Below are 14,935 nucleotides of genomic sequence, written 5' to 3'. Positions count from 1 at the left end.
GTCAGGGCAGTCACCGCCCCCTCCCCCTCAAAAAATAAGGTAAACACATGAAAGGAACTTTAGTCAGTAGAACTACATTGGGAAGAGAAGAGAACCTGCTTCTTTATCTCTCTCTTCAAGAGGCTGACAATGACTAGGCCCAGTGGTGGATGCCTATAACCCCAGCAGGCTGAGACAGGAGGATGGGGATTTCAAGACAACCTCGGCAACTGTGAGGCACTAAGCAACTCAGTGAGACCCTGTCTCTAAATAAACTACAAAGTAGATTTGTGGATGTGACTCAGTGGTAAAGTGCCCACTCTACATTACATGTTGCAACTGTAGAATGTAAGTGAGGAAATAGCTGCATACTGTTGCTAACTCTGAATTCAATGCCCCAAACTGGCTGACAATGACTATGAGGTTTTATAATAAGGGGGAGTGGGGCTGGAGTTATAGCTCCAGTTGTTGTAGGTTTAACTCAAGTAGCACATGTGCAAGACTTTGAGTTCAATCCCTAACAGGGGAGAAAACACACACACACACACACACACACACACACACACAATTTAAAAAAGGGTAATGAGAGCAAGGGTTGGAGATTTGCATAGGAGAAGGCTTTTCTCGGCTGCAAAAGCAAGTGATTCTCTCTAAGTGAGGTCTTGTGACAGGGGAAGAGATGTGTTTGGAGAAGGCTCTGAGGAGCTTCCAGACAAAAGGGGAAAATTGTCTCAGGGGTGTTCTTGGCACACATGACTGAAAAGAATTTCAGCACATGCCAAAGGCATACAATGTGATTTATTTAGGAGGTAAATGCATATTCAAGAAAGAATAGGAGCCCTCTCTAAATGGAGTCTCCTCTGGGGTAAAGCAAGGCAAATACATTCAAGGGAGAAGCCTGGCTATTTCTGGAGCATGGGACTAACCCCTAGAATGATGATGTTAATATTCATAAAGGAACAGTTCCTAGCTCCTGGGCTAGAGGTGGAGTCAGGTCAGAGCAAGCAAATACCACGTTTTCCTTGTGCTTGAGTATTGACCTCAGGTTACAAGGCTGAAGGGCATGAATCAAGCACATATCAGTGGGGCCTTGCAATTTGTTTCATGGGTGCTTTATGCATTTCCATGGTTCTGGGGTAGCAAAACCAGATCCAGTTGTAAAATGAAATTGTAGAAATGTTATCCTGAGAAACGAATGCCTGGGGCAAGAGTAAGTTCCCTTCCCTTGCTACATCATTTCTTCAGCAAACCTAATTAACCCTAAGTCCCTACATTTTGTATTGAAAATATCTGAGTCTGAGTACTCTATTTTGAAATGGCATGGCAACAGGCTTGTGGGATCTAGTCCAGCTAGGCAAGTGCCTTACCACTCAGCCACAACACCAGACTGAAGAGTAGAAATGTTGTGAGAAACTGAGGATCAGTGCTCAGCATTTGTAGTTTGTTCTCTTCTGTTCCTGTTTGTGAAAAATAAAGTTTGGAGTTGTCCTCCAAGAGTGCTACTTGCTGCTGCTGGACCAGTCTGTTTCACAACAGTTCATGGGCACTTCCTTTGAGACTCAGTATATTTCCCTTTATTTTTAAATTCCCACCTCAATGTAGTGCATCATTATCTCAGGATTAGCCAGGTGGAGCCTCCTCCTGAATAAAGAAAGTGGCTCTTGCTGTGAAGTACTCTGGAGTCAACACAAGATGTTTATCTGGTCAAATGTTGTTTGGAATCCAAGGTGACTTGGAGCCAAAGAGTTAGATGTAAAATGGAGGCAGAGATGACATGTCTCAGTCCTGCCTTTAGCCACCCATTGGATATTTGGAGGCAGAAGTGAAAAGTCTAAACCCTTGTAACATTTTTACAGTGCATATATCCTGCAAGTGACTCTGGTAAACCTCAGATATGTGAACTGGGATTCAGTGTTGTCTGTGTGTTTGTGTGTGTGTGTGGGGGGCAGTTAATATCCAATAGTGTTTGAGGTCAGGAATTTTTGAGGTTTAGGACATATTAAAATTTCATATATAGTTAGGTATGGTGGTTCACTACTGTAATTCCTGTGGCTCAGGATGCTGAGACAGGCAGATAGAAAGTTCAAAGGCAGCCTCATTAGTTTAGTGAGGCCATAATCAACTGAGTGAGACACTGTCTCAAAATAAATAAATAAAAAAAAGGCCTGGGGGTGTGGCTCAGTAATTAAGTGTCCTAGGTTTCAGAAGAGCTGAAATTTACTGTGTTGTTATGTATATGCTATATACATGCAATGCAAAATTTTGCTTGTGATAAAAAGAAAAAAAAATCCTCAAGCTTAGCATCCTGCCATGTGCACTTCCATCAGAGCACAGTATCTAGTTCTTTCATCCATTCACCTCAGAGGCAGTACCCAACCCTTGGCTTAGTTCCAGGAACAATGTGATGTCAGTCACAAGAGCAGGGTGGGGGTGGGTGGAGGTGGGTGGAGGTGTGGGGGGGTGGGATTTATATCCTGAGGGCCTCAGGGTGAAATTATACATGCTGCCCGCCACATTTTCCTTTCACATTCAGATTCGCAAGGACTTCATGGATAATCCCAGGGTTTTTGAATTCAATTGCTAAAATTAATTGTAATACCAAGAACTGAACTAGATCCTATCACCCAACATTAACCCCACCGGCCCTCCCCAAGGGCGAAGTGACCTCCCACATTTCCATGGCGTCCCAGCGTCCCAGGGAGTCTCACCTCCTTTTTCAGTAATAAAACACAAAACCGCGGAAAGCAGGATAATCAGGCCTCGCCCACACCCTTGCCCACTAAGACCCTGCGTTTTGGGGTTCATGCTCAGGTCCAGCACATCCTGGACCACCGCACTTCCCTGCAGGCTGACCTCAACCCAATTCAACTGCTAGCATTTCTGTACCCAGCAAAGGCTCTCTATTCTCAGCACATTGGAAACTCTGACCCCTGGGTTCACTGGCAGGGTTTCTCCACCAAGGGGGGTCGGTCCAACATCAGCCCCTGCAGGTCAGCCTTCGAATCCCGCCCACTGGGTGGGTTTCACCCAGCGCGTCCCGCCTTCTCCATGGCCACGCCCCTGCCCGTCAGCCTTGTAATCCCGCCCAGTGGGTAGGTTTCACCCAATGAGTCCCGCCCTCTCCAAGGCAACGCCGCTGCCCGTCTGCCTTGTAATCCCGCCCACTGGGAGGGTTTCACCCTGTGCGTCACGGCCTCTCCATCGCCACGCCCCTGCCGGTCAGCCTTCCAATCCCGCCCACTGGGTGGGTTTCACCCAATGAGTCCCGCCCTCTCCATCGCCACGCCCCTGCCCGTCAGCCTTCCAATCCCGTCCACTGGGTAGGTTTCACCCAGTGAGTCCTGCCTTCTCCATCGCCACGCCCCTGTCCGTCAGCTTTCCCGACCCCCGTCACCAGGTGGTTTTACCCTCTGAGGCCCGCCCTCTCCATGGTTCCCACCCTGCCCGTCAAGCGTTCCGACCCCGCTCATTGGGTGGGTTTTAACCTGTGAGATCCACTCTCTCCATCGTCAAGCTTCCGGCCCCGCCCACCAGCTCCAGGTTCCTCCCCCTTGCAATCTTCCGTGAGCCCGCGCGTCCACCAGGAGACCCGGAAGTGGATCCGGTGGTCTCCCGGCAAGTGAGTTCCCTGTCTCTGGGCTGTTTGCGCTACTGGGTCGCTGTCGGGTCCGTGGCGGGGACTCGGTCCCCACAGACCTCTGCGTCCCTGCCGCGCGCCGTCCACCTGTAGTCAGCTCGGTCGCCGCGGGAGAGTCGCGTTGGTCTGCGCCCTGGCGCGAGTCCCCGCCGGGGTTGGCCTGGGCCTCTGGACGCCCTGTGGGTCCCCGCTCGCTCCCCGCCGCCCGCAGCCAGTCGGAGCGCGGGTAGTTCTCCACAGAGGGCGCGTCCTGTCTCCTAATCCTCCCAACAAGGAGAAAAGGAAATGGAGAAATCTAGAATCTCCATCTCCAGAGACGTGAAGGACAGCCACCTAGGGAAAGGGGCATAATGGGGAGGACCTCAGGCTGAGCAGGGGAGGAGAGGATGGGTTATCTGCAGGGATGGCAGAGGACAACTGGTGCTGGGACAAGAAGAGGTGTAACTAGTGACCAGGGCGCCCAGGGAAGAGGCCTAGTGATGTGCGGGTCCAGAGCATGCGGACAGGGGCCTGCAGCAGGCAGGCCAGAGGGAGAGAGTGGATGGGGAAGAAAGAGGCAGACATCTGTGGAGATTGGGAACAAAGACTGGGCAGAAAGACTGACTGGAGGTGAAGGGAGTTGCAGGAATGGGGAAGATCAGATGGAGGGAAGGAATAGAGGGAAGAAGGGGAGAAACCAGGAGAGGAGAGAAAAGCCAAGGGAGCAGGACCCAGGATGGGGGAAGAAATCAGAGTGGAGGAGAGAATGGAGATGATCAGAGTGAGGGAGGGAAGCAGCAATGAAGATGGGGCCCCTGGGTGTGGATGATGACGTTGTAATACATTGATTTCTGTCTCCAATAAGGTAAGTGTAAGTTAAGTTTTTTGTTTGTTTGAACTATACAGCTGAAGAAGAGAATGACAAAACTGCTGTTTCTACGTTTTGTGTGTTCTGCAGTTCTGGGATTAGGATAGCTTCCTTTTGTAGTCTCCTGGGCCAGAAGGCAGTGACTTGAGCCATTCAGTTGTGGGTTACCCTCTTGTGTTTTCCAGAGATGGTGTAGTGTTGGTGAGGGGATAGGGAAAGCTGAAGTGCAACACTGTGTACAGCACTCTTAACTGTGGTCATCTAAATTCCTGGGAATCTGTCTCCGTCAGCAAACAGTTCTGTGTCATATACCATCTTAGGTTTCTGTAATTGCATCCAGATCTGGGCATCACTACCTGGAGATAGTATCCAATGCCACTGGTTGAGGGTTTTAGTACCATAATTCCATACACACCCCACTTCCCATGCCAGTCGTATGTCCTGGGTTGGGACCTGAATTCATTGGTGAGCTATAAATTAGAGCTTCCCATGATCCCTGCTCGGGTCTCTTTAATTTGTTGCATGGGGTAATTTCACTTAGGGAAATACTTTATTATGCATACAGTTACACCTGGAAGAATATGCTAGAAGATTAACTGAAACCCAGGAGGGGGTTTTGGGCACCATGACTTTTACCCATTATCATACAACGATGAATAACAGCTCCCTATTACAGCATGTGAAGTGAGTGCCTTTGTTGTGGACCTAAACCCCTAATCTATAGGATGACATTTCCTTAAATAAATAGGATTGGTACTGAGATTGTGGGACACCAGGAATCTGCCAGTAGGGGAAACCACATATTGCTGAATAGAGGGGAGGCATTTATAAAGATTGTAAGACAGTAGAAACAGTTGGGATTTTCTTCTGTCTCAGATAGTAAAGGAAAAGGAAAGATAGATTTTACACACACACACACACACACACACACACACACACACACACACACACACATCCCAAATATCCCAGTACCAAAAAATCCCATATAAAATATATAAAATGTAAGGGTTTTTTTTTTTGGTACTGGGAATTGAACCCTGGGGGACTTAATCACTGAGTCACATACATCGTCCTTTTAGTTTTTATTTTGAGAGAGGGTCTGGTAAGTGTCCCAGGTTTCCATCTTCCTGGCCCAAGCTAAGTAGGTGGGATTGCAGGTGTGCCACTGAGCCTGGCTTAAATGCAGTATCCAATTTCCCTTTTTCATTTCTCTTTTCTGTCAGTAGCACATTGCCCAGTTGATGACTCCCTCTTCTCTTTTCTCTTCTTAGCTGTTAGGACATCTGCCTATCTTAAAACTCTCCTTGCATTCATTATGATTCCTCCCTGATCACTTTGGCAATTCCTCTGCTGCCAGGCCCCACCGCCTGTTCTCTGATGGCATTGCTGCCCCACAGTTAAGCCTTGTACCTCTGCTCAGCCTGTCTGTGCCCACTGTCTCTCCTCATCTTTTTGATCACAGCTTTGATAGCATTCTTCCCTATAGTTCTCCTGGAGACTTCTCCTATGAACATTAGAGTTCTGTGGCCAGTTGTGTCCTCAAGTCCATGCTGGGATGTTAGTGGGCCTTTCTACCTTCATGGTCCATCCTGTACTTCTTTAGCTCCCAAGGTGCTTCTTCCCTGTAGTCCTCAGCATTTCATGTAGGGTGATCCTGTACTTGGGGGTGTTGGCTAAATACTTTGACATATATCGAAATAGCACAATGTACTATCATATTGGTAAGTTTTATATCTTAAGAGGACAAAGTCAAAGATCACATGTATTTTTTAGACAGGCGAGGAAACTAGAGTGCACACTGTTCTTGAGGCTTGGGAAAGATGTGGGAAGACCTGGGTCCTGGATGTTCTGCTGCCTCAGGGCCTCTGCTTCTCAGCCACCCAGGCCTCTTTCCTTTTCCTGGTAGCAGGTTGCTTAAGCCTCAGGGCCTTCACTGGGTCTTGACCCTTGTCTAGGCTTCCTTGACACTGGGCTGCAGGTGGTCAACACCTCAGGTCTTTGTTCTGATGTTACCTGCTGCATGGAGACTCCTGTGACTGTCCCCCACCTCCTGTAACACTCCAGCCACACCCTGCCTCACCTCTGGTCCATGCAGCCTACTTTGCATATTTCTATCTGTTCCTTCACCTTCTGCTGTCTGGATCCTGGTAAGAACAAGGTTCCAAGAGAGGGGCAGAGCTAGAAGGTGGGTAGTGGGCTGGGCTTGCCCCTAATGGGGGTACTTAATCTTGGGTTCCATGAGAGTCCCGAGTCATTTTGTAATAATTCTACTAACTGGATGTGCCATTCAGGGATGAGGATGTTACCCAGTTTTAATAATACTGAAAAATAGCTGATTCTCTTCTCTGTGCAGCATTGAGTAACTGGCACTGTGACTTCCATTCTGGGGGCTGAGATCAGCCTGAGATCCCAGGAGAATGAGGGGGCACTGTGCTGTGGTTCAGTTTGGTCAGGGCCATCCTGTGCCCTGAAGGGAGCCCAGTGCTGCCCAGCTTCCCACTGCTGCAGCCTGTATGTGCTTCAGCAGCAGGGTGACCAGGCCCAAAGAGAGGAGTAACCGAAGTCACCTGTGCACCTTCCTGCAGGAGTTTACTACTATGCCTGGGTCACTCTAAAGGGGTGGGCAGAAGGGGACCGTCTTCTCACATGGGGAGGTCCTCCCTGTGTATGTGGCTGTGGCACAGGAAAGGTGTGATGATTCTGAGCCTTAAACAGTATGTTTCCTCCTTCCAGGATTGACTTGTAAAGACTCATGTTACCTGAGGAAACAGCCCTGAAGAGGAGGAGGAGGAAAGAAAAGGAGTCAGGAATGGCTGTCACTGAGGTACAGTGATCTCTCAGGTGGTCCTGAGTCCCCTGTGCAGTGCTGGGCCTGGGAGCTGCTGGCCTCCCGTGACTCTGTGGCCTCCTGGCTGTCAAGTGTGCCTACACTCCCTGGGGCCTCCCTTACCCCATCCTCTGTGCTTAGATTCCATCCCACTGTGACCTGGTGGCAGAGAACCCATGAGGAGATGCCACCCCGTGTGTCCCTGGGAATCCTCTGTCATTTTGTTTGATCTTTTAAAAAAGTGAGTGTGCTGTTTGGTGGTGTCCCTGTCCTCCACACCAGTTCTCTCCCTCTAGTGCTCATTGTTTCCTGCCTTGTGCTTCTGTTGCCTTCACTTGGCTCTTTCCCCTGGAGGTGTATGGTTAGTTGACCTGGGTTCCTTCCTCCTTGTTGTAAAGTTTCAGTATCCTAAGGTCTTTCTTTTTTTTTTTTTTTTTTTCTTTTTCATTGCATTTCATCAGTTTTGGTGTATTTGTTTTTATTTTGCTTTTGTTTCAGATATTTTCTGAATCCTTTTCCTGTTTACCATTAGTTGGTTAAGAATGAGGTGTTTCATTTTCCCATATTTGGGGGTATTAATTTTTCTCCTGCAATTGGCTTCTGTATTTATTCCATTGTGCACAGAAGGAAAATTGGGGTCCTTATAGGCTTCTGAAACTGAATGTGAAGATTTGTGACCTAATGTGTCTCAAATGAAAAAATAGACGTCTGTAGTAGCTTAGTGGTAAGTGTCCTGTGTCAGTCTTCCACAACCAAAAAACAACAACAAAAAAAAGGCGGGGAGTTGGGGTGGGGGGCTGGCAGTTTTATTCAGTGGTGAAGCACCCAGGTTCATCGTCCAGTACCATAACTAAATTTTATGAATTTTTATGTGAATTGTCTACCTTCAGCCCCAACTTCCGGTTGGTTCTGCACAGACCTCTTTTTCCTATGGACTGCTTTGTCTGCACAGTGTCCTGCAGCACAGTCTCTGAACACAGTGACTCTGAGCATCCTGACTCCTGTTTTTTTCTTTCTTAGAAATTGAAATCAGGCCCTTCTACCATTGAGTTATATCCTCAATCCTTGCTGTCTTGTTTTTTTCTTTTTTATAGTTAGAGTCTTGCTTCATTGCTGAGGTGATATTGAACTTGTGATTCTCCTGCCTCTTCCTCCTGGGTCAGGATTACAGCTGTGTAACACTATGGCTGATACTATGTTTCTTATGTGTTCTACAGGGGAGAAATCTATACAGATTTAGGCAGTATCTTGTCTTAAGGAAAATTAAAGTAAAACACAACTAGGAGATATAACATTCTCAGAAATACCAGAACATATGAACACACAGGGAAAGCAAGCTCAGTTTCTCCCTATATACCCTCTGCACACAGAAAGCTTCTGTAATCCCAAATAAGTGAGGGTTTTTGCCCATATGCCAAGAATGCAGTTCTTCAGAGGGCACTTGTCATTTCACCTAATGCAGACACTGTCTGTGTAGATACATGGTGGATTCCACCAGCTGAGGTCTCTGTCCCACAAAATGGGCCCCTTTTCAGAGGCCTGCAAAAGTATGGCTCGTGATTCAGAACGACTTTCTATAAATGGGGCTTCCTTCATCCCCTCACATTCAAAAAGTGGTTAGAGTGCTTCCTAAAACTGTCAAGGACTTTACTTGCATTTTCCTTGTGGTGACGCCTATTCAGAAGAGACAGGTGAACACGCACATGGAAGAGGTGCATAGGCCAAGGTGTGGGACAAAGGACGTGGAGCTCACATGACTTTGGGTGGTGCGCCCCCGCTCCAGGACCCTCCACCCACGCGTTGATCTGAACACCCTTTCACCCCGTCCTGCTGAGATTTTATGGAGGCTCCATTATGTAGGCAGGCTTGATTACATCCTGGGTGATGGTGATCAGTTGGGACTTCAGTCCCTGTCCCTTCCCTGGAGGTGGATGGCAGGACTGTGTTACAACAGCCTCTCCTGCCTGTGGCTTTGTGGGGAGAAGCCTCGTTGTGAAGCTCTCTAGGGGGCTTTGGCACCTGTCGTATCACTAGCACAGAACTCTTTCTTAGCTCTCCAGGGATTCCAGGTGAGCTCCACATCAGCAGACAGACAGATACCAAATGTGTATTTACAGCCTCACAGTGCAGCTCTTCTCACTTGAATCAGTTGCATGCTTACACTTCTCCTCCCTTCTCATTTCACTTTAGTTTTCTTCTTTGCAGTAATGGGATTGAACCTAGTTCCCCTGTGACATTATATCTCTACTCCTATGTTCTTTATTCTCAGAGAGGATCTTGCTATGTTTCCCAATCCCACCTCTAATTTACAATGTTCCCACCTCAGCCTGGGGATAGCTGGGATACAAGCATGTGCCACCATGCCTGGGTACTATGGTTCACATTTTGCATCAAGACTGTAACTGTCCCCAGTGCCCAATTGTGAAGTCTGTTTTAATTTCAGGGTCCGCTGACATTCAGGGATGTGGCCATAGAATTCTCCCAGGAGGAGTGGAAGTGCCTGTTTCCTGCTCAGAGGACTTTGTACAGGGACGTGATGCTGGAGACCTACAGGAACCTGGTCTCCCTGGGTGAGCTTGACTTCCCCTGATGCTGGGATCTGCCCTGTATATCGTAGCATTTCCCTTTTGTCTTTGGGATTCTCTACATTGACTGATTGAAGTCCTGTTGCCTGTGAAAGACGCTCCACAGTATATCAGCTGTTCTTTGTTCCCTTTCTTCAGATGTTCTGTCCCCTTCATGATACTGCAGTGGTGTTTCCAGAGATGAAGCACAACATAAAGCCCACAGCCCACTCTTAAAATATCCAGTTCCCCGTTTTCTATTTCTTTCCTTTTGATTCAGTGGTTCTTGGAAGAGAGCTAGATACCTACATGATATAGTGAAATATTTTCTGTATCCCTCTGTAATATCCTCTTCCTCACGTGCACATAGGGCTGGATTGTGGAGAAGCCACAGTGCATCAGCTTCTTTTCTCTTTACAAGCAGGAATGTGTCCTTCAGACCCGAGTGTCCTCTCCTGGTTGGAGCAAGGGAGGGAGCCCTGGAGTGTGAATGGCCCAGAGGAAATATCCAGGCCTGCAAATGAGTGGGCATGTGTGGAGGGTGTGAAAGCAGGTAAGAGCTCACATGGGCAGAGAGGCAGCTGCCCACTAAGTAGAGTTGGGGCGCTTTGGCAATGGGAGGGGTCAGGGCTAAGGTGAAGTCCATTTCCTGGGCTTTACATGCAAGGAATTTGCTTTCAAGCTCCACTTTCTCCTTTTCCTCCTCTGCTCCTTCTCCCTATTCTCCCTCCTCTAAACTTTCTCTATGTATACATGACGATGACATCCCCTTTGGTATCTTTATATAGTAACGTAACATGATTTTGTTAAATTCATTTCATTTTTCCTCCCATTCCTCCCCCGCCCCCATCTTCTCTGTATCTTTATTGTATGCATTCACTTCCTCAACTGCCTTTTCTCCTTTATTTGGATAAGTTTCTATATATGAGAGCAACAGTTTAACCCTTAATTTTTGAGTCTGGCTTATTTTACCTCTTTCAATGTTTCTTTCCTACTACCCCACCAAAGAATTCCTTTTATTGTCAAAGCAAACATTTCTCATAAATATGAACATGATCTTATATATTCTTTATCATTTGTAGAAGAATCGGAAACAAACATTCCTGCAGCTCCGTACAAATGTAATGAGCTTGAAAAATCCTTTAATCAAGAATCACACCCTACTATACGTCAGACAGTCTATACTGGAGAGAAACGATTTACTTGTGATATATGTAGCAAAGTCTTCAATAAAAAATCGAATCTTACAAGTCATCTTAGAATTCATACTGGAGAGAAACCTTACAAGTGTAATGAGTGTGGGAAGATGTTCAATAAAAGTTCACACCTTGGACCACATCGGACAATCCACACTGGAGAGAAACCTTTCAGATGTGATGAGTGTGGCAAGGTCTTCTGTAACAAATCCTACCTTGCAAAGCACCGGAGAATTCACACCGGGGAGAAACCTTACAAGTGTGATGCATGTGGAAAGGTCTTCAGTCAGATTTCATACCTGGCAAGTCATCGTAGAATTCACACTGGAGAGAAACCTTTCAAATGTAATGAGTGTGGCAAGGTCTTTAGTCGTAATTCATACCTCATTCAACATGTGATTATCCACACGGGGGAGAAACCGTACAAATGCAATGAGTGTGGCAAGGTCTTCAATAAAGAATCAATCCTTACAAGTCATCGTAGAATTCACACCGGAGAGAAACCTTACAAGTGTAAAGAGTGTGGGAAGAGCTTCAGTCAGCCTGCACATGTTACACAACATCGGAGAATCCACACTGGAGAGAAACCTTTCGAATGCAATGTGTGTGGTAAGGTCTTCCATCAACAATCAAACCTTATAAGTCATCAAAGAATCCACACTGGAGAGAAACCTTTCAAATGCAATGAGTGTGGCAAGTTCTTTAGTCAGAAATCAAACCTTACAAGTCATCGTAGAATTCATACTGGAGAAAAACCTTAGAGTTGTAATGAGTGAGGGAAGGTCTTCAATCACATTTCACTCCTTGAACAACAAGAGAATTCACACTGGAGAGAAACCTTTCAAATGCAATGAGTGTGGCAAGGTCTCCATCCTCAACTCAGACCTAGCAAGACAGCTGATGATAATTCATACTGGGAGATGTTTTACAAATGCAGTGAATGTGGTAAGGTCTTTTGTTGCAGTTCACGTCTTGCTTATCATCATAGAATCCGTACTGGGGAGAAACCTTAAAAATGCAATGAGTGTGGCAGTGTTATTAGTCACAAGTCATTTCTAGCAAGTAATCAAAGAATCCACATTGGAGAGAAATCTTTCAAATGCAGTGAGTGTGAAAAGATCTTCAGTTGCAACTCATACCTAACAGAGCATCAGATAATTCATAGTGGACAGAAGACTTACAAGTGAAATCTATGTGGCAAGGTCTTCAGTCTGAATTATCCCTGAGACGACACTGGAGGATCTATACTGGAGAGAAGGCTTCAACATGTAATCACTGTGCAAGGGCCTCACTTGTGTTCCCAACTACGTCACAAGGAGGCAGGAAGATGCTCGATGCAAATCCTGCCTGGCCAACATGATGTGACTGTCTCAAAATAAAATAAAGAGCTGGGGATGTAGCTCAGTGGTAGAAAGATTGCCTAGACTGTTGAGTCCCTGGGTTCAATCCCCACACTCCATAAGGAGAAAAAAAAAGTACCAGGAATGTTTTGAGGTCTTCAGTCAGATTGGCTTCCACATATCAGGCACTTAGGCTGTAGGGAAACCCTATGGATGTGATGAATGTGGCAAAGCCTGTAGGGTGTATCTGGCCCTGCCAATCATGTGATGCACACCAAGAGGGCATGTGAAGGTGTTCACTGACATTTCCTATCACGCAGATTGTCAAGATCTCAGAGAAAAGCCACAAATGTATTAGGCAAAGTCTCAGCATACAAGCCATGTAAGACCACTTTATTACCTAGTGGAGAAACTATCTTCCACGTATAATGACTATACAGAGCCTTTAGGTCTCATTTAAGGCTTAGAAACCCTCAGTTAGTTTGTGTTGAAGAGGAACCTCACCTAAACGTTGGATGCAAGCAGGCCCTAAGGTAAAAGTCTGTCATCAGGATTCCTGCTGGACCAAAAAACTCATAAATGTACCAAGATGGCAAATCTTTACTATGCACTCAACCCTCTGTACACGTCAGGTAAGGCACAAAAGCATAATGACTTTGGCCTAGCCTATCTTCAGTGCTCATGTCTCAGTGGACATCAGTTTTTTCGCACTGGAGAGAAACCATGGAAATGTCTGCAGGTGCCAAGCTCTTCTGGCACAGTTCACAGCTTGCACAATATGTGAGAAGACGTCCTAGGGGTAGAGCTTGAATGCAGCGAGTGTGGCACTCCCTGCCACAATTGAATTCACAATTATGAATTCAAGCAGTGGTCAGAGTCCATACTAAAGAGCAACATCCATCACCATCACAGCACATAGGACAGACTTTCATGCCTCGGAACCACTGGGCATCAAAGAGACACCTTTGAGGAAGCTGTGCAAAAGTCATGCCCTGATCTTAAATCTAAGCTTTAAAATCTGGAACAGTACATGACCCAGAGAATACCATCCAGTTGTAAGGAATGTGCTGGGGTTTGTTTTTTTTTCCCCAAACATTTGTTTTTGTTGCCTGAGGGGATTTATTCTGGCAAAATCAGACATTGTGACCCTGGATAGTTCTTTCATCAAGGTAGTGTCCTCAGGATTCACCAGTGAGTCCATACACTACGAAGGACTCTTAACAAATGTACTGTGTTATCTTATTTCACCAATTCTCACACAATCCTCTATGTCAGAACATATATAGGAAGGATAAATAAGTCTGATTATCAAAGATTAGCTTCTGGCCTCGCATACTGTGGAAAAATCATATAATGTTTTATAACTCAGGACATATCAAAGGTGCAGGGACATTTGAAAAGGCCCAGTTATCTTCATGTTGTAAAGTGTCTCATTCTTTGAGATTTCTTGGAAAGTATCCTGCTCGTCTTGGGTTCTGTGCCTTCCTTATGGGTCTTTCACAGCTGTGTCCAGAAAGGAACCCATAGGAGTAAAGGTCTTACTTCGTGAAACGAAGATCCCTGTTGTTCTTGCTCCTGGAGTAGGAGGACACTGCCTATTAAAATTCAGTATTGCCTGCACCAAGAAATATTTCAACGGGACTGATGAGGATGTAGAATTGAGATATCAGTTATCCTGCCTGGGGTGGTCTGTGCACCCTTGTCCATATTGTCCATAGTGGGATGGGGTAAGGAACACTCTACACACTGCCTGAAGTGGGACAGCCAAGACTGCAGGGACTGGGCTTTTTATCGGAGGAGAGGAGTGTGTTCCTAGGGCCTGATTATGTCCAGGAAGAATGCAGGGAAATGGTGGCCACTGCTGCATTTAATGGCCATAGCTGTTTAGCACAGTTGGTGACTATTGGTCTCATTCTTGGAACTGAAAAGTTATCAGAGAGAAGAGATGAACCTAAAGAACCACAACAGCACATGCTTCATGAGGATCCACCTTTACCTGCTGAGGTTACATTTGCTGCTGATTTATTCAGAGTGTACCATAGATTTCATATGGTAGTTAATAAAATCTAATTTTTCACATAAGTATGAGTGGATTGTGTTTCTTCTACAACAGTTTATTCCACCTCAGTTGGTTCTTTATACTGGAAACTTAACATGCACCATTAGATTCCTAAGGTTCAAAGAGATTTATAACAGGTTTTTTTTTTTTTATTTCCCTGGTGGATCAAACAACATATAATCTTGGGAACAGATAATCATGCTTTGCACCTGAGTTATTCCATGCTCTGTTCTAGGGTAAGTATGTGGGTAGGAAGTATCCCAGAAGCACGGCATCAGACATGGACACCCGAGAGCCTTCGTCATTGTTGATGAATGTGCATCTCATACTTCCTTTTCCTTTCCTCCCTCCCCCAGTACTGGGCATTAAGCCCAAGGCCTCTCTACCGACATCTGAAGGATATCTCTAGTCCCTTTATTTGATTTGATTTTATATTTATTTCAATCTTGGGATAAGTGTTTGCTTGAGTGGCCTACCCTGGTCTTG

At 46.1% G+C, this 14,935-nt stretch overlaps 1 pseudogene across 1 annotated transcript; it reads left to right on the top strand.

Annotated features, from left to right (window-relative positions):
* Positions 1 to 3,604: 3,604 nt before the first annotated feature.
* Positions 3,605 to 14,472, top strand: LOC101969371 (uncharacterized; annotated as a pseudogene). Its single transcript, XR_013431151.1, has 4 exons — positions 3,605 to 7,287; positions 9,734 to 9,860; positions 10,276 to 10,407; positions 10,937 to 14,472. The product of XR_013431151.1 is annotated as an uncharacterized LOC101969371 (transcript).
* Positions 14,473 to 14,935: the final 463 nt, after the last annotated feature.

The sequence above is a fragment of the Ictidomys tridecemlineatus genome, chromosome 15 (assembly GCF_052094955.1).
Source record: "Ictidomys tridecemlineatus isolate mIctTri1 chromosome 15, mIctTri1.hap1, whole genome shotgun sequence".
NCBI lineage: Eukaryota > Metazoa > Chordata > Mammalia > Rodentia > Sciuridae > Ictidomys > Ictidomys tridecemlineatus.
The sequence above is the reverse complement of the archived record's forward strand: the minus strand, read 5'-3'. Positions and strand labels throughout refer to the sequence as shown.